This window comes from Netta rufina, assembly GCF_964035555.1.
Source record: "Netta rufina genome assembly, chromosome: 18".
Taxonomy (NCBI): domain Eukaryota; kingdom Metazoa; phylum Chordata; class Aves; order Anseriformes; family Anatidae; genus Netta; species Netta rufina.
This window is the reverse complement of record NC_140142.1, coordinates 12,530,379-12,549,615: the sequence shown is the minus strand read 5'-3', so window position 1 is coordinate 12,549,615 and position 19,237 is coordinate 12,530,379. Positions and strand designations below refer to the sequence as shown.

General features: G+C 55.7%; 1 protein-coding gene across 1 annotated transcript in view; it reads left to right on the top strand.

Moving 5' to 3' along the window:
- The window catches only part of LOC311216502 (olfactory receptor 14A16-like), a gene marked incomplete at both ends in the record, with an annotated part of 307,014 nt that overhangs the window by 85,802 nt on the left and 201,975 nt on the right, over window positions 1–19,237 (top strand). The gene's annotated exons all lie outside the window — the stretch shown is intronic.

Below are 19,237 nucleotides of genomic sequence, written 5' to 3'. Positions count from 1 at the left end.
GGGACCCTTAAGGATCATCAAGTCCAACTCTTGACACTGCACAGGTCTACCCAAAAGTTCAGACCATGTGACTAAGTGCACAGTCCAATCTCTTCTTAAATTCAGACAGGCTCGGTGCAGTGACCACTTCCCTGGGGAGCCTGTTCCAGTGTGCAACCACCCTCTCTGTGAAGAACCCCCTCCTGACGTCCAGCCTAAATTTCCCCTACCTCAGCTTAACCCCGGTCCCGCGGGTCCTGTCACTGGTGTTAATGGAGAAAAGGTCTCCTGCCCCTCGACACCCCCTTACGAGGAAGTTGTAGACTGTGATGAGGTCTCCCCTCAGCCTCCTCTTCTCCAGGCTGAACAGGCCCAGTGACCTCAGCCGTTCTTCGTACGTCTTCCCCTCCAGGCCTTTCACCATCTTCGTAGCCCTCCTCTGGACACTCTCCAACAGTTTCATGTCCTTTTTATACTGTGGTGCCCAGAACTGCACACAGTACTCGAGGTGAGGCCGCACCAGCGCAGAGTAGAGCGGGACAATCACCTCCCTTGACCTACTAGCGATGCCGTGCTTGATGCACCCCAGGACACGATTGGCCCTCCTGGCTGCCAGGGCACACTGCTGGCTCATATTCAACTTGCTGTCTACCACGACCCCCAGATCCCTCTCTTCTAGGCTGCTCTCCAGCGTCTCATCGCCCAGTCTGTACGTGCAGCCAGGGTTTCCCCGTCCCAGGTGCAGGACCCGGCACTTGCTCTTATTGAACTTCATGCGGTTGGTGATCGCCCAGCTCTCCAACCTATCCAGATCCCTCTGCAAGGCCTTTCCACCCTCATTCGAGTCCACAACTCCTCCAAGTTTGGTGTCATCAGCAAACTTGCTCAAAATACCTTCTATTCCTACATCCAGATCGTTTATAAAAATATTGAAAAGTACTGGTCCTAAAATGGAGCCTTGAGGGACCCCACTGGTGACCGCCCGCCAGCCTGACACAGCCCCATTTACCATAACCCTTTGGGCCCTGCCCGTTAGCCAATTGCTCACCCATCGTATGATGTTTTTATTTAGCTGTATGGTGGACATTTTGTCCAGTAGGATCCTATGGGAAACCGTGTCAAAAGCCTTGCTGAAGTCCAAAAAAATCACATCAGCTGGTTTCCCTTGGTCCACCATACGGGTGATCTTATCATAAAAGGAAATCAGGTTAGTTAGGCAGGACCTACCCTTCACAAACCCATGCTGGTTGGGACCAATGACTGCTTTGTCCCCCAGGTGCGCCTCAATAAGTTCAAGAACCAACTTCTCCATGATTTTACCAGGCACTGACGTGAGACTGACAGGCCTGTAATTGCTAGGGTCTTCTTTCTGACCCTTCTTGAAAATCGGCACAACATTTGCCAGCTTCCAGTCTACCGGGACCTCTCCAAATTCCCAGGATCGTTGAAAAATAATTGAGAGAGGTTCCGCGATGACGTCCGCCAGCTCTTTCAGCACCCGGGGATGAATCCCATCCGGACCCATGGACTTGTAGGGATCCAGGTGGAGTAGCAAATCCCGCACACGTTCAGGGTCGGTTGGGAGTTTGTCATCCCCACCGTCCCGGTCCTCCAGCTCAGGGCACCCTGGGTCCCGAAGCCCATCATCGGCATTGAAGACAGAGGCAAAGAAGGCGTTAAGCATCTCTGCTTTGCCTATGTCATTGTCTGTGAGGAGACCTCACTTCTTGACAGCAGGATCATTTCTCCTAGCACAAAAACAATTATCTGTAACAATCACTTCTTCTCACATCAGCTGATGGTGGGACACCCAAATAAGGTCATAGAAGTAGCTCCTTTAACCCCCTGCTTAAGGAAAGGATTCAGCAGAGTCAGTTAAAACATCTCATGCTGGGTTTTTGTCCTGGGGCTGGAATGGGACTCAGATCTCTCCCATGCCTGCCACAAACCCACAGGACCTAGGGTTTCTCTGCATTCAATTTAGGTGTACATAACATGGGCAGCTGTAGGTGAGCATCTTGTCTCAGCTCCAGGAGTTGGAGAATATCAGGGGGTTGCAAATACCTGGTGACATGTCAGGGGGCAGAGGTACGTGCAGGCATCTGCAAGCTCTCATGGAGGAACCCTGAGGGACAGGGCAGCACCTGGGGGCATCCCCTTGGAGGCTGGTGAGGAATGCCTTTGGCCAGCTGAAATGACAGCAAATGCACCCATTTAGTACAACTAAAACTGTCCCTCCTCAGTAGGCTGAGGGCAGCATGTAGAGGCATCCATCTGACCCAATGGAGAACTGTGCCACAGGGAGAGCTGAGTCTCTCTCTCCCTCTAGTTTTCCCTCCATCTCCAGGGACTGTAATGGCACTTGTCTCATGGACATCCCTACATTACCTAATGAAATTCAGGGCAGCTGCTCCATGTAATAGCCAATTCCAGGCCTGCAGTGCTACCCAAGATGCTAACGCTGCCCAGCACCACTGGAGCATGGAGCTGACACGGGCAGCACAGGACCCACAGGACACCTCTGGCCATCTATAGCTGGTACTTAACGGGTACCCCTTAAGGCATCTCTGACAGACCTGGTGCTTATGAGCAAGTGACCACTTCCCAGGGCAGAAAGCAAAGGTTTATCCCTCCTCTATCCAGGCAGTGCATGGATATGAGGCACATCACACCAGGGTTTACACTTGTGTCCTTTGGTTTGCAAACACTGCTGCTGCGTCTTACCCCAAACCCTTACTCAGTCAAGACACAACCCAGTGATTTTTTTCTGTGTCCCTGTATCACAGGATGAGCATAGCCAAGGATATTTTCGGCATCCATTCTCATGCCTGGAGATCAGCCCCAGCTCCAGCACCAGCCCTCAGGGCTGCACTGACACCACAAAAGGCCCTCTGCAGTCAAGGCAGCACAGCTCAGGCCTGTTTTCTTCTGGCCTCAGGAACACCAGGGCGTACTGTGCTTCAGGCCCCTCATTTCATCCTCCTAGGGCCATCTGCCATCCACGGCAGCAGGTCTCTGTTGTGAAGGAAAGCCTCTTCATGCCCAGGCTCTTGGGCACAAGATCTGGGACAAGTCTGAGTTTGGCCCTTGTGCCACAGCTGAGGTGCTGCAGCCCAGATGTGCCCCAATGCCCTCAGCCTGGGGCACAGGCAGGAGGAGCTGGATCCCCGCCTGCTGTCACAGGGCTGGGACATTGATGGAAGAGCTGCTGAGGTGTGGGGGGACAGGTCCCTCAGCTTGGGGTGCTGTGCTGGATGGGTGCAGATTGTCCAGAAGAGACAGGCAGGGGTGATCAACAGGGGGTTGCCTTCCATGTGAAGGATCTGTCTGGATGCTTGGAGCTCCTCTATGGGATGAGCAGCAGACTGGGGGAGCCCTTGTGGGTGAGGGTCAGAGCAGAGCCAGTCAGGGTGACCTTGTGGTCAGAGGTAGATGCCTGCAGTCAGGCTGAAGAAGCAGACAGTCTTTTGGAAGCCACTGGACTAAGATGAATTCAATGACCCCATGTCACCCTGGGGGCCTTTAATCACTCGGACGGTCACAGGAAAGGGACACTGCAGGGTGCGAACATTCCCGAGGTTTCTGTGGGTTCTTGGAGACAGCTTCTGTGCACAGCTGCCAGGTGGACCGACCTAGGTGGTGTTCACCAGGATCTGGGACTAGCAAACAGGAAAACCTGTGTCTTGACACTCCTCCTGCAAAATGCATGTCATAGTCCAGCTGTTTTTCAGCACATGGAAAGAGATGAGGTTTCAGGGCCCAGCCCTACATCCAGCACTCCACAGGCCCACTCATTCATAGTCCCTGGGAGGACTGCAGCCCCTCCGTGCCATCCCTGGGGGTCTTCAGGCAGCTCCTCCTGCCACAGGGCCAGGGCAGCCAGGCCCAAGCTGCTGCAGCCAGAAAGGTTTGCTGGTCCCATTACTTCCTCATCAGCTGAGATCGGCTCTCAGACAAAGAAGAGGCTGTAGCTGCAGTTAGTTTGCTTAAATATGCTGAGAGCATGGGGACGGCTTCAGCCGAGAGGCAAAACCCCTCTCATTTAAATGCAGCAACATGGTGGAGGCTCCTAGGTCAGTCACAGAAAGGCGTGACATATGTTGGAGAAACAATCCAATAAACACACAAAAATCCACTGCTGAGGGGCAGGCACCTGGAGAGTATTGGCAGATTGACTTTAGCGAACTACCTAGAAAAGGGGGTCTGAAGTATTTGTTGTTCCTCGTGGACTCGTCTGCAGGCTGGCCTGAGGCCTTTCCGTGTCGTACCAGGAAGGCGAGAGAAGTAGTACAAGCTCTGGTAAAAGAAAGAATTCTGAGATTTGGGGCACCTTTGGGAACGCCATCGGACAGAGGTGTTTGATAGCCAAGGGAGTTACTGAAAGAAGCAGACTATTAGGTATTGGTTGGGATCTGCATACCCCTTACAGACAGACCCCAGTCTAGTGGCAGAGTGGACAGAATGAATCATACTCTCAAGACTCAGGCAAAGCGTGTCAAGAAACTTCAGTGCTCTGAAGACAGGTTTTACCCTGTTGTCGTGGTTTAACCCGGCTGGCAGCTAAACACCACGCAGCCGTTCGCTCACCCTCCCCCCTCCCTCTCTGGGATGGGGGAGAGAAATGGAAAGTGAAGCCCGTGAGTTGAGATAAAGACAGTTTAATAAGACAGGAAAATAATAATAATAATAATAATAATAATAATAATAATAATAATAATAATAATAATAATAATAATACAATGATGATAATAGTACTACTACTAATAATATGTACAAACAAGTGATGCACAATGCAATTGCTCACCACCCGCTGACCGATGCCCAGCTTAACCCCGAGCAGTCTGGCCCCCTCCCCCCGGCTAGCCACCCCTATATATTGTTTAGCATGACGTCAGATGGTATGGAATACTCCTTTGGCTAGTTCGGGTCACCTGTCCTGGGTCTGTCCCCTCCCAGCTCTTACTGCACCCCCAGCCTGCCTGTTGGCAGGACAGAGCAAAAGTCTGAGGTGTCCTTGGCTTGGTATAAGCAGTGCTCTGCAACAATTAAAACATCGGGGTGTTATCAGCACTCTTCTCATCCTAAGCCAAAACACAGCATTCCACCAGCTACTAGGAAGAAAATTAATTCTGTTCTAACTGAAACCAGGACATCTATCTCTTGCAAAAGGCCCAGCCCCAGGACAAGCCTCAAACCCCACCTTCCTGGAAGGGCTCCCAAGAGCACAGGCGTGTTGAGGCAGGAACACAGCAGTGACTTCTCCAGCGCTCCACTTCCTCTATTCCGTGGCCTTTGTCAGAATTTGGAGATGCTCCTGGTGGATGGGCCAGGAACCGCTAGGAATGAACTGGGCAGAAGGGAGGTGACTGTTTCTCAGGACAAGAAGGGAAATCTCTCGTCTGTCTCGTGAGCTGTGGTGTCTCCATGCTGCTGACGTCATAAGCCTTCTTATGACACAGGCTGATGTCACAGGGGGATGCCCTGCATCACCAGGATGTAAGCACTGGAGCAGCAGCAGTGCCGGCACTTCCCTGCAAGGCCTGGTCCCCGCTGGGCACTGCTTGGGTGCTCCCCAGTGCTGTCCTTCTGTGGCCAGGAGTGGGGTCAGCAGGCAGCAAGCTTGCACTGGGCGACCCTCGCTGACGGGCAGAGGAGCAGATGCACCTTGCTCCTGCCCTGGTCCCCAGCACTAGTCCCCAGGCCTGTTCCCCAGCCCTGTTCCGATCCCCAGCCCTGGTCCTCATCACTGGTCCAGTACCCAGCATTGGTCCCCAGCCCCGGTACTCAGCCCTGGTCCACAGTTCTCGTCCCCAGCACTTGTCTGATATGAAGCCCTCATCCGGTCCCCAGCCTTGTTCCAAAGCCCTGGTCCGGTCCCCATCCCTGGTCTAGTCCCCAGGTTGTACTGGTTCTGGCTGGAATGTTAACTTTCCCGGCAGCAGCCCATACAGTGCCGTACTCTGCACTTGTAGCTGGAACAGCAGTGTTATCACACCAGTGTTGTGTCTACTGCTGAGCAGCAGTGGCACAGCATTGGGCCTTTCTCTAACCCTCCTAGGGGGTGGGCAAAAAGTGAGGAGAGAAACATCACTAGGGCAGCTGACCTAAACCAATCAAAGGGATATTCCATACCATGTGATGTCACACTCTGCAATAAAAGGTGGAAACAGGAAGAAGAGGGGAGGGGTGGGCTCTCGTTGGGAAAACGTTGGTCCTCCTCTCGAACACCGGCTGCGTGCGTTGAGGCCTTGCTTCAAGGACGTGGTCAATCATCGCTCATTTGTGGGAAGTAGAGAGTAATTTCTTTCCTCTGCACTTCCATATAGCCTTCATTTATTTTGTTTGTTTGTTTTCCTCCCTTCTTTTTATTTTTCCTTTTCCCCTCCCTTTTCCCCTTTCCCTTTTTATTTCCCCTTAGTTAAATTGTTTAGTTCATGGTAGTCTTTATTTAATTATTATAATTATTTCCCTTTAAATAAATTATCCTTATCTCAACCCGTGAATTCTTTGCTTTACGAGAGAGCGGTTGTGGGGTTTAGCTGCCCAGCACGGTAAAACCACCATACAGGTATAGTCTGGTCCCAAATCGTGGTCCTCAGCCCTGGTCCATTCCCCAGCCCTGGTTCCCAGCCCTGGTACTTAGCCTAGGTCCCCAGCCCTGGACCACAGCCCTGGTCCGGTCCCCAGCCCAGGTCCTCAGACTTAGACCACAACCCTGGTCCCCAGCCCTGGTCCTGTCCCCAGCCTTAGTCCATAGCCCTGGTCCCCAGACCTTTTCCGGTCCCCATGCCTGGTCCAGACTCCAACCATGGTCCCAAAATTGGTCTCCATCCCTGGTCCTTTCCTCAGCCCTGGTCTCCAGCCCTGGTCGGGTCCCCATGCCTGGTCCCCATCACCAGTCCAGTCCCCATCCCTGGTCCAAAGCCATGGTCTCCAGTGCTGCTCCAGTCCCAAGTCCTGGTCCCCAGTCCTCGTCCTCTGTCTGGCTCCAGTCTCTTATACTTGGTCTACATGCCCTGGTCCCCAGCCCTGTTTGGGTCCCCAGCCCTGGTCCCAAGCCCTGATCCTGTCCCCAGACCTGGTTCCTAGCCCTGGTCCCCAGCCCTGATCCTGTCCCCAGACCTGTTTCCTAGCCCTCGTCCCTGGCCCTGGTCCCCAGCCCTGGTCCTGTCTCCAGCCCTGGTCTCCAGCCCGGGTCCACAGAAGTAATCCGGTCCCCAGCCCTCGTTCCCAGCCCTGGTCCCCAACCTTGGTCCACAGACCTGGCTCCCAGCGCTGGTCCTGTTGCCAGCCCTGGTCCCCAACCCTGGTCCTTTCTCCAGCCCTGGTCCCTAGCCCTGGTCCCCTGCCATGGTCACCAGCCCTGATCTGTTCCCCAACCCTGGTCACCAGCCCTAGTCTCCAGCCCTGTTCCGGACGCCAGCCCTGGTCCCCAGCCCTGCTCTGGTCCCCAGAACTGGTCCCTAGCCCTTGTCTGATACCCTGCCCACTTCCGGTCCCCAGTCCTGATCCCTATCCCTGGTCTGGTCCCCAAATCCTGGTCCCCAGCCCTGGTCCCAAGCCCTGATCCTGTCTCCAGACCTGGTTCCTTGCCCTGGTCCCCAGCCCTGGTCCCCAGCCCTGGTCCAGTCCCCAGCCCTGGTCCCAAGCCATGGTCCCCAGCCGGTCCCCAGCCCCGGTCCTATCCCCAACCCTGGTACGGTCCTCAGCTCTGGTCCCCTTGCCTGGTCCTCAGCCTTGATCCCCAGCCCTGGTCCCCAGCCCTGGTCCCCAGCCCTGGTCCAGTCCCCAGCCCTGATGGCCAGCCCTGGTCCCCAACCCTGGTCCGGTCCCCAGCTCTGGTCAGGTCCCCAACCCTACCTCCTGCCCTGGTCCTCTGCCCTTGTCCCCAGCCCTGTTCCCCAGCCCTGGTCCACAGCCCTGCTCCAGGCCCTAGCCATGGTCCCCAGCCCTGGTTCCCAGTCCTGGTGTGGTCCCCAGCCCTGGTCCCCAGTAATGATTGGGTCCCCAGCCCTGCTCCCATCCCTTGTCCCCAGCCTTGGTCCCCAGCTCTGGTTTGTTCCCCAGTCTTGGTCCCCAGGCCTGGTTTCCAGGCCTAGTCCCCAGCCCTGGACCTTAGCCCTGGTGCGGTCCCCAGGCCTGATCCCTAGCCCTGGTCCCCAGCTCTAGTCCCCAGCCCTGGTCCTGTCCCCAGCCCTGGTCCCCAACCCTGGTTCCCAGCCTTGGTCCCAAGCCATGGTCACCAGCCCTGCTCCGGTCCCCAGCCCTGGTAAGGTCTCCTGCCCTGGTCCCATGCCCTGGTAACCAGCCCTGGTCTACAGCCCTGATCCCCAGCCCTGGTCCAGTCCCCAGCCCTGGTCCCCTGTCCTGGTCTGGTCCTCAGCCCTGGTCCCCAGCCCTGGACACCAGCCCTGGTCCCATTTCTTGCCCTGGTCCCAAGCCCTTGTCCCCAGACATGGTCCCCAGACCTGATCCCCATCCCTGGTCCTGTCCCCAGCCCTGCTCCGGTCCCCAGCCCTGGTCCCTAGCCGTGCTCCGGTCCCCAGCCCTGAACCGCAGGCCTGGTCCGATACCCAATCATGGTCCCCAACCCTGGTCCCCAGCCCTGGTCCCAAGCCCTAGTCCGGTCCCCAGCCGTGGTCCCCAGGCCTAGTCCCCAGGCCTGGTCCAGGCCTCAACCCTGGTCCCCAGGCCAGGTCTGCAACCATGGTCCGGTCCCCAGCCCTGGGCCCCAGCCCTGGGCCCGAGCCCTGGTGTGGTCCTCAGTCCTGGTCCCCAGCCCTGGTCCTGAGCCCTGGTCCCCAGCAATGGTTTGGTCCCCAGCCTTATTTCCTAGACCTGGTTCCCAGCCCTGGTCCGGTCCACAGCCCTGGTCCCCTGCCCTGGTCCCCAGCCCTGGTCTCCAGCTCTGGTCCCAAGCCATGGTCCCCAGCCCTGGTCCAGTCCCCAGCACTTGTCCCGGGTTTAAGGGTTGATTTCCAACTCAAGTAGTTCTGGAACATTCGTGAAAGGCCTGTGGGAGTTGCAGGCCACACCAGCATCTGGAACATAGGATGACTTCCTCCCAGAGCCAGATCCCAAAGAGGCAGCAGCTCCCAGGGAAACCTGGCCCTGGATTGTCCCCATCACGAGGAGGCTGAGCCATGCCCAGAGGAGCCCTAGGGCTGAGGACAGCCCTAGCATCAGGACCCAGGAGTCCTGGCTGCCACATTGTCCCCTGAGCCCAGCGGGACACTCAGGCAGGGCTCTTGCAGCAGCCACCAGCTCTGTCTAGCACCACCACGACCCCCCAGCCCAGAAATTGCAGCTTTGGACAGCTGACAGCCCTTGGGCCACCCCGTGGGAAGGGACTCCTGACACCCTTACCTTTGGGGGAGAGATGCAAGAGCACTGGGAACATGGAAGTCATGTCAGAGGCGATGGTCACCCTCCAGCAGCCCTCCATCTTGCTTACTGATGGCCCTCAGCTCAGAACAAGGGATGCCCGCCCTGGCTCCTCAACCACAGCTCCTCTGCAAGGTGCACCTGCTCCTCCGCCCATCAGCGAGGGTCGCCCAGTGCAAGCTTGCTGCCTGCTGACCCCACTCCTGGCCACAGAAGGACAGCGCTGGGGAGCACCCAAGCAGTGCCCAGCAGGGACCAGGCCTTGCAGGGAAGTGCTGGCACTGCCGCTGCTCCAGTGCTTATATTCTGGTGATGCAGGGCATCCCCCTGTGACATCAGCCCGTGTCATTTGAAGGCTTATGACGTCAGCAGCATGGAGACAGCACAGCTCAGGAGAGGCTGGGGACCAGGGCTGGGGACCCAACCAGGGCTGGTGTCCAGGGCTGAAGACCAGGGCTGGGGACCAAGGCTCGAGACCAGTCCTGTGGTGGGGACCAGGGCTGGGGATGATGGCTGGGGACAAGCATCAGGGACCAGGGTTGGGGACCAGGGCTGGCAACAGGACCAGCGCTGGGAGCCAGGTCTGTGGACCAAGGTTGGGGACCAGGTCTGGGGACCAGGGCTGGGGACTGGCCATGGCTGTGGGCAAGGGCTGGGGACCAGGGCTGGAGACCAGGGCAGGGGACCAGGGCTGGGGATCACGGCTGGGGACCTGGGCTAGGGACCAGGGCTGGGGACCAGACCAGTGTTTGGGACAGGACCAGGGATGGGAACCATGGCTTGGGACCAGGTTCTGGTACCATGTCTGGGGACCAGGACTGGAGAAAGGACCAGGTTTGGGGACAATGGCTTCGGATTAAGGCTGGGGACCAGAGCTGGGTACCAGGGCTGGGGATCGGACCAGGCCTGGGGACCAGGTCTAGGAAACAAGGCTGGGGACCAAACCATTGCTGGGGACCAGGGCTGGGGCCCAGGGTTGGGGACCGGACCATGGTTGCAGACCTGGCCTGGGGACCAGGGCTGAGGCCTGGACCAGGCCTGGGGACTAGGCCTGGGGACCACGGCTGGGGACCGGACTAGGGCTTGGGACCAGGGCTGGGGACCAGGGTTGGGGACCATGATTGGGTATCGGACCAGGCCTGTGGTTCAGGGCTGGGGACCGGAGCAGGGCTGGGGACAGGACCAGGGATGGGGATCAGGTCTGGGGACCATGTCTGGGGACAAGGGCTTGGGACCAGGGCAAGAAATGGGACCAGGGCTGGTGTCCAGGGCTGGGGACCAGGACTGAGGACTGCACCAGGGCTCGGGACCAGGGCTGGGGACTGGACCAGGGCTGGGGACCAAACAAGGGCTGGGGATCAGGGTTGGGGACCAGTTCTGGGGACAAGGGCTGGGGACTGGACCAGGTCTAGGGACTAGACCTGGGAACCAGGGCTGGGGACCTTACCAGGGCTGGGGACTGGAACAGGGCTGAGGACTGGACCAGGGCTGGGGCTGGGGCTGGGGACAAGGGCTTGGAACCAAGTCTGGGGACCAGATCAGGGCTGGGGACCAGGTCTGGGGACCAGGGCTAGGGACCGGGCCAGGACAGGGGAGTAGTGCTTGGGACCGGACCAGGGCTGGGGACAGGACCAGGGCTGGGGACCATGGCTTTGGACCAGGGATGGGGACCAGGGCTGGGGACCAGGGCTGGGGAAAGAACCAGGGATGGAGACCAAGGTTGGGACCATGGTGGGAGTCTGGACCTGGGACGGGGACCGGAACAGGGCTGGGGACCAGGGCTATGGACTAAGGCTGGAGACAGGACCAGGGCTGGGGACCAGGGCTGGGGACCTAGGCTAAGTACCAGGGCTGGGGACCAGGGCTGGGGAATGGACCAGGGCTGAGGACCATGATCTGGGACCAGAATATGCCTGGGGACCAGACCAGGGATGGGGACCGGATGAGGGCTTGGTATCAGGCAACTGCTGGGGACGAGGGCTGGGGATCGGAACAGGGCTGGGGAACAGGCCTGGGGACCAGGGCTGGGGACCAGGGCAGGAGCAAGGTGCCCCTGCTCCTCCACCCATCAGCGAGGGTCGCCCAGTGCAAGCTTGCTGCCTGCTGACCCCACTCCTGGCCACAGAAGGACAGCACTGGGGAGCACCCAAGCAGTGCCCTGCAGGGACCAGGCCTTGCAGGGAAGTACCGGCACTGCCGCTGCTCCAGTGCTTATATCCTGGCGATGCAGGGCATCCCCCTGTGACATCAGCCTGTGTCATAAGAAGGCTTATGACGTCAGCAGCATGGAGACAGCGCAGCTCAGGAGAGGCTGGGGACCAGGGCTGGGGACCAGAGCTACGGACGGGACCAGGGCTGTGGACCTGGTCTTAGAAATAGGGCAGGGACCAGTCCATGGTTGGGGACCAGGGCTGGGAACCAGGGCTGGAGACCAGGGCTAGGGACCAGACCAGCGCTGTGGACTAGGGCTGGGGACTACGGCTGGGGAGTGGATCAGGGCTGTCTACCAGGAATGGGAACCTGGGCTGGGGACAAGGGCTTGGGACCGGATCAGTGATGGGGACCAGGCATGGGGACGGGAACAGGGCTGGGGACCTGAGCTGGGGACCAGACCCACACTGTAAACCAGGGCTGGGGACCACAGCTGGGGACTGCACCAGGGCTGGGGACCAGGGCTGGGGACCCAACCCAGGCTGGTGTCCAGGGCTGGAGACAAGGGCTGGGGACCAAGGCTCGAGACCAGTCCTGTGGTGGGGACCAGAGCTGAGGATGATGGCTGGGGACAAGCACTGGGGACCAGACCAGTGATGGGAACCAGGCATGGGGACCGGAGCAGGGCAGAGGACCTGAGCTGGGGACCGGACCAGGGCTGGGGACCAGGGCTGGGGACCAGAGCTGGGGAAAGGACCATGGCTGTGGACCAGGGCTAGGGACCAGGGCTGGAGACCAGGGCTTGGGACGGGACCAGGGCAGGGGACCAGGGCCGGGGACCAGGGCAGGGGACCAGGACTGGGGACCTGGGCTAGGGACCAGGGCTGGGGACCGGACTAGGACTGGGGTCCTGGGCAGGAGCAATGTGCACCTGCTCCTCCGATCGTCAGTGAGGGTCGCCCAGTGCAAGCTTGCTGCCTGCTGACCCCACTCCTGGCCACAGAAGGACAGCGCTGGGGAGCACCCAAGCAGTGCCCTGCAGGGACCAGGCCTTGCAGGGAAGTGCTGGCACTGCCGCTGCTCCAGTGCTTACATCCTGGCGATGCAGGGCATCCCCCTGTGACATCAGCCCGTGTCATAAGAAGGCTTATGACGTCAGCAGCATGGAGACAGCACAGCTCACGAGACAGACGAGAGATTTCCCTTCTTGTCCTGAGAAACAGTCACTTCCCTTCTGCCCAGTTCATTCCTAGCGGTTCCTGGCCCATCCACCAGGAGCATCTCCAAATTCTGACAAAGGCCACGGAATAGAGGAAGTGGAGCGCTGGAGAAGTCACTGCTGTGTTCCTGCCTCAACACGCCTGTGCTCTTGGGAGCCCTTCCAGGAAGGTGGGGTTTGAGGCTTGTCCTGGGGCTGGGCCTTTTGCAAGAGACAGGGTAAAACCTGTCTTCAGTGCACTGAAGTTTCTTGACACGCTTTGCCTGAGTCTTGAGAGTATGATTCATTCTGTCCACTCTGCCACTAGACTGAGGTCTGTCTGTAAGGGGTATGCGGATTCCAACCAACTGACTCTGCTGAATCCCTTCCTTCAGCAGGGGGTTAAAGGAGTTACTTCCATGACCACATCTGGATGTCCCACCACCAACTGGGATAAGAAGAGGTGATTGTTAGAGATAATTGCTCTTTGTGCTAGGGGAAGTCAAGAAGTGTGTGTGCCAGTGTGGGAGAGGGGAGCCCAGGGATTCCTTCAGGCTGTTTGCCAGCAGGTTTCACAGCAGCCCAAGTGCCATGTGCAGGGAGCCTGGTGGGGGGCAGAGCAAGGGAGGCCTTGGGCTGGGCCTCTGCTGCTGAGCTGGGCTGGGCTCCTGGGCCCAAGGGGAGCTCGTGGCAAGCGGGCAGTGCTGCAGAGAGACAGCTCTGCCCAGGAGCAGCTCCTGTGCACAGTGCAGCAGGGCTGGGGGCACTGCCTGCAGAGACACAGTGCTTAAAGGCAGGCAGAAGTGGCAGCATGCCCAGAGCTCCCTGCCGGAGAAGACTTCCGTGCCCTGCACCCGGTAAGTCTCTGGCTGGAGGAAGGAGAAGGCAGGGGTGCAGTCAGGGGTGTCCAAGGCTGTGGTGCAGAGCAGGGTCCCTGCTGTGCCCCAGGGGCTGTGTGCTAGGACAGGGCCTCTGCCGCCTGCCAGGCTCAGCACTCAGCCTGTCCGGGGAGCTGCCCAGGGCACTGCGGGTCTCAGAAAGGAGAAGGTCACTTCTTCAATGAGGAGTAGGTTTTTTCTCAGACATGCCTCTCCTAATTATCAGTGTAATTTCCGCCTTGGATTGTCCCCTTTGTCCAGGAGGATCAGATGTCCAACAGCAGCTCCATCACCAAGTTCCTCCTCCTGCCATTTGCAGACACGCAGGAGCTGCAGCTCCTGCACTTCATGCTCTTTCTGAGCATCTACCTGGCTGCCCTCCTGGGCAACGGCCTCATCCTCACCACCGTAGCCTGCGACCACCGCCTCCACACCCCCATGTACTTCTTCCTCCTCAACCTCGCCCTCCTCGACCTGGGCTGCATCTTCCCCACTGTCCCCAAAGCCATGGCCAGTTCTCTGTGGGACGCCAGGGCCATTTCCTACACAGGATGTGCTGCACAGGTATTTTTCTTCTTCTTTTTGTTTTCAGTAGAATATTGTCTTCTCACCATCATGTCCTATGACCGCTACATTGCCATCTGTAAGCCACTGCACTACGGGACCCTCCTGAGCAGCAGAGCTTGTGCCCAGATGGCAGCAGCTGCCTGGAGCAGTGGGGTTCTCTATGCTCTGCTGCACACTGCCAATACATTTTCACTGCCATTCTGCAGAGGCAATTATTGACCAATTTTTCTGTGAAGTTCCCCGGATCCTAAAGCTCTCCTGCTCAAACTCCTACCTAAGAGAAATTGGGCTTCTCACATTTAGTGTTTTTGTGTTTTTGGGGTGTTTTGTTTACATTGTGCTCTCCTATGTGCAGATCTTCAGGGCCATGCTGAGGATGCCCTCTGAGCAGGGCCGACACAAAGCCTTTTCCACATGCCTGCCTCCTGTTCGTGGTCTCCCTGTTTATCAGCACTGGCATTTTTTCCTACCTGAAGCCCACCTCTATCTCCTCCCCATCCCTGAACCTGGCAGTGGCAGTTCTATACTCTGTGCTGCCTCAAGTATTGAACCCCCTCATCTACAGCATGAGGAACCAGGAGCTCAAGGAAGCCATTAGGAAAGTGATGTCATGGATGTTTTCCAGGATGTGCTGAGGAATTTGATTGGACCTTCCAGCAGATATAGACTTCTTTTCTTTATCTTGATCAGCACACTACAATTATCTGAAATGATGGAACACTTCTAGAATATTATTTTTTAGGATGTGTACTGCAGGAGTAGAAAAAGTACTCATCTTCTCCCATACTTTCATTGCTAGGAGTCTGTCTCTTATGCACTTCACTTAATCTCCCCAGTCTTTCAGGTATTTCCACCTGGCCTGATTAAACAGACCATATTGGATGCCACCTTTCCAGCAGACTATCTGGACACGTGCACTCTCCATTCTTCTCCAGATTCCCCTCCCCTTACTCTTTGATCATGCAGATACATCTCACCTACCCAGTTGGTTTTTGGATCCTGAGGGAGCTTCAACCCTGCCTGAATTCCAGTTTTCTATCTCATCATCCTCACAGCCAACTCGGTAATTGTATTTCTATATATCATTTCCTATCTATCTCAAACATTCCCACATGGGAGGTCCCATATGGTTGCTGAGAGAAGTGCTGGGCACGAGGAGGGGAGGAGCAAGGTTATCCATACAGTCTAGGACTTCAAGGGGCTGCTTTTCCTATACATACAGAGCTCCTTAGGAGAAACTTTGGACCAATGTCAACTAGAGAATGATGCTATCACTTCTTCTCAAAACTCTGAGCTAATGGAAACTACTCTTAAATAAAGATACTGTTTTCTGTAAAGTTGTCACTGAAACTTCCTCTTTACCAGCAGCTTTGATACCTCACTAACTAACAGGACAAGTCTAGAAGACTGGAAGAAAATGGCTGAATTGTAATGATCCCCATGGTGCATTTGGTGCCGAGTCCATGAACCTCAGGCAGTGAGAGAATGATGTAACTGCAAGAGAGGTTAAAGTCAGTAGGAGACTTCAAAGTGTCCTGGAGTTTAATGGTCTCCAGGGAAGGTCATTACTGAGAAACCTCCCCATGGACTTATTAGAGCACACAATTGGAGTCCATGATTACAGACAGACCAAGGCACTGTGCAGGAGACTGATACTGAGTAAAGATGAGGCCCTGTGAAGCTTGAGGTCCAAGTTTTAGTCACCCACCTTGCTTTTCCCCCTTGCTCTCATCCAAGCATTTCGTTACTTTCACTGATTTCTCCCCACCCTCCCTGACTGTTCCTTGAAACACAATGGCATTGGCTGACCACAGACTCTTTCTGGGTGACCTCTGGCCCTAATCCATCAGCCTTCTTTTGCACTGTGAACTGATCAGACAGAAGAAACTTCACCAGGATCTTCCAGGTCTGCTGTGCCCTTCCAGCTTCTTAGGTAGTTGTGACCAATCTGTGTTCCTGTTGCTGTCCCAGCATGTGCTCAGGCAGAAGGAACTTTAAAGCCCACACCCAAGGCCTCTTCCTACATCGGGCCATATATATATATATATAAAGTAAGCAAGCTTTATTACGAGCTATTTACACACATACCAACCCCAGGGCAATGACAATGGTACCGATGACTGTGAAGCTTTTCCTAATCATTGATGGCCTAGAGGAAGGTGTCAGTAGTCACACTGCTTAAACAGGCATCCCCACTGAGGCAACATTGTCCTTGATAGCATGTCTCATCTCTCTCCTCTGGAGGAGTCCCAGTTTTATACCCTCCTACCTGGCAGCTGTTCTGACATATGGGGCCAACACATGTCACAAGGGCCACCAGGCTCCTCCTTGGTGTTGTATAAGCATGTCTACAAATGCTCAGGTGCACCATTTGAGTTGGGGTTGAACTGGCTCTGTGAAGGTTGTTTCTTCATCCATCATCTTCTGCTGCTGCCCTCTGGCCAGCATTTCCAGCTGCAAGTGTCAGGGGTACAAGCCAAGCCACCAAGTTTCACCAACCTTGCCACTGTCTCACCAGCATTGCCTCAGAGCTTGGTTAGATCCTTGTTTTCTCCTGCTTATGTGCTCAGCAACTTAAACCCCTCCCTGCAAGGACGAGCTGTTCCACAACGCACCAAACAACACAATCACAGTCATAAGATCACTATGCCTTTACACAGGATTGTAAAGAGGCCACAAGGCTGCAGTGTCATGAGCACAGCATGTCTCCTCATGAGCATCAGTAGCGGAGACAGTTATTATAGCCAAGGGGACAAAGACCTTAGTTCGGCTGGGGCCTTCCAGCCTTGCCAGTGATCTTGGTCTTCTCCACATGCCTGCTGCTGGCCTTCCAGCTTCTCAGGTAGATGTGACCAAGTTGAGTGCCTGTTCGTGTCCCATCACGTACTCAGGCAGAAGGAAAACCCCCATGAAAACTCACACCCAAGGCCTCTTCCTGCATGGAGCCTATCAGGCTCTCAGACAGAGGGCATCTCACCATCAGCATGCCAAGCAGGTGCCTTCTGCTGCCTTATCAGGGATGCTGGCAGGTGTGAGCTGAAAAGCACAGATGTCAGCCAGGAGGCAAGGGCTGACACATCAGGCATTTGTGCTTACTCATGTTCACCTTACATGCACATGCATACAATGTGCACACTGAAGCCTCATCTATACAGGGCACACATACGGACTTCTGACTTAGCCATTCAGTGTCCCTCTGTGGGGGAGCAAACCACCTCTCTGAGCTGGGTTGAGAGCCTAAAAAGTCACCCAAGAAGTAACCAGGACAATATCCACCTCTTATTCTCTACCGTATATACAATGACAGGTTCAAGACTTTCCAATAAGTCTTCATTAATCAACACCCTGCAATTAAAACACAGATATCATTCCTTTAGTCTATGGGCCTACTTAATGAAATGTCCATAAAATGTTCAATTTAGTCCATGGTGTTGTTGATGAGAGTTCATGGCTTTGAATGAGCAGGCACACCAACATGGGTGACCTTGCTGTCACCTAGAGACCTCCTGTAAGGAAGAAGCAGCAGCTATGGCCTTCCTTGGAAAACTGGAAAATGCCTCGTGTTTGCAGGTGCCATTCCTCACAGGGGAAGTTGAAACAACCAGATTTCTGCTAGAATACCAATACAGCAGGGAGCAAGCCACCTGAATGGTTTCTCTAGGTCATCAATGTTAAATTTATGAGCACTGTTATTCTTAGGCCAGCCAAAGCCCTCCTGGAGTTGAATCTGGCAAGGGACATGAAGAACAACAAGAAAGACTTCTACAGGAGGTGAATCAGTACATCGGCAGTGAAAGGAAGGCTAGGGAAAAGGCAGACCCACTGCTAAATGAAGGGAGGGCCCTGGTGGCAAAGGCCATAGGGAGAGCTGAGGCACTGCTCACTGCCCTCTTTGCTGCACTCTTTCCAACCTTGCCTTCTGGAATGGCAAGTCCGTGAGATCCATGAGAGGGGTCTTATCCATATTAGATAAAGACAAGACAGCCCAAGTCTTTTCTCTGGCACCCAGTGAGACAGTGGGCACCAAATGAAACATTGGTAATACCATCTGAACACAGGAAAGCACTTCTGTACTGTGACTTTGGTTGATGAGTGGCATGGGTTGCTCAGAGAAGCTGTGGAAGCTTCATCCCTGGGGGCAGTCAGATCCCATTTGGACATGGAGTTGGACAACCTGCTCAGGCTGATCCTGCTTGGGGTTGGCCTAGAAAACCTCCAGAGCTCCTTTCCAACCTCAAACATTCTGTAGTTATGTGATACCTGGCAGTATTTCTGAGAACTTTTCTGTGGTACCTTAAATCAGTCTGAGTCCTCGTGTCCATGGAACAGAGCTTGTTTTTAGGATGACTTCACTCACTAGGTAACCCTGATGAGCAGAGGTTACAAAAGCAGGCAGTGTCTCAACCCACAGCAGTGTCCCCAGCCACTGGGTCCACTGTGCAGCACCTTATTCACAGAATCACAGAATCACAGAATTTCTAGGTTGGAAGAGACTTCAAGATCATCGAGTCCAACCTCTGACCTAACACTAACAGTCCCCACTAAACCATATCCCTAAGCTCTACATCTAAATGTCTTTTAAAGACTTCCAGGGATGGTGACTCCACCACTTCCCTGGGCAGCCTGTTCCAATGTCTCACAACCCTTTCGATAAAGAAGTTCTTCCTAACATCCATCCTAAAACTCCCCTGGCTCAACTTAAGCCCATTCCCCCTCGTCCTGTCACCAGGCACGTGGGAGAACAGACCAACCCCCACCTCACTACAGCCTCCTTTAAGGTATCTGTAAAGAGCAATAAGGTCGCCCCTGAGCCTCCTTTTCTCCAGGCTGAACAAGCCCAGCTCACTCAGCTGCTCCTCGTAGGACTTGTTCTCTAGACCCCTCACCAGCTTCATCGCCCTTCTCTGCACCCGCTCAAGCACCTTGATGTCCTTCTTGTAGCAAGGGGCCCAAAACTGAACACAGTACTCGAGGTGCGGCCTCACCAGAGCCGCGTACAGGGGCTGATCACCTCCCTAGCCCTGCTGGTCACACTATTTCTTATGCAAGCCAGGATGCCGTTGGCCTTCTTGGCCACCTG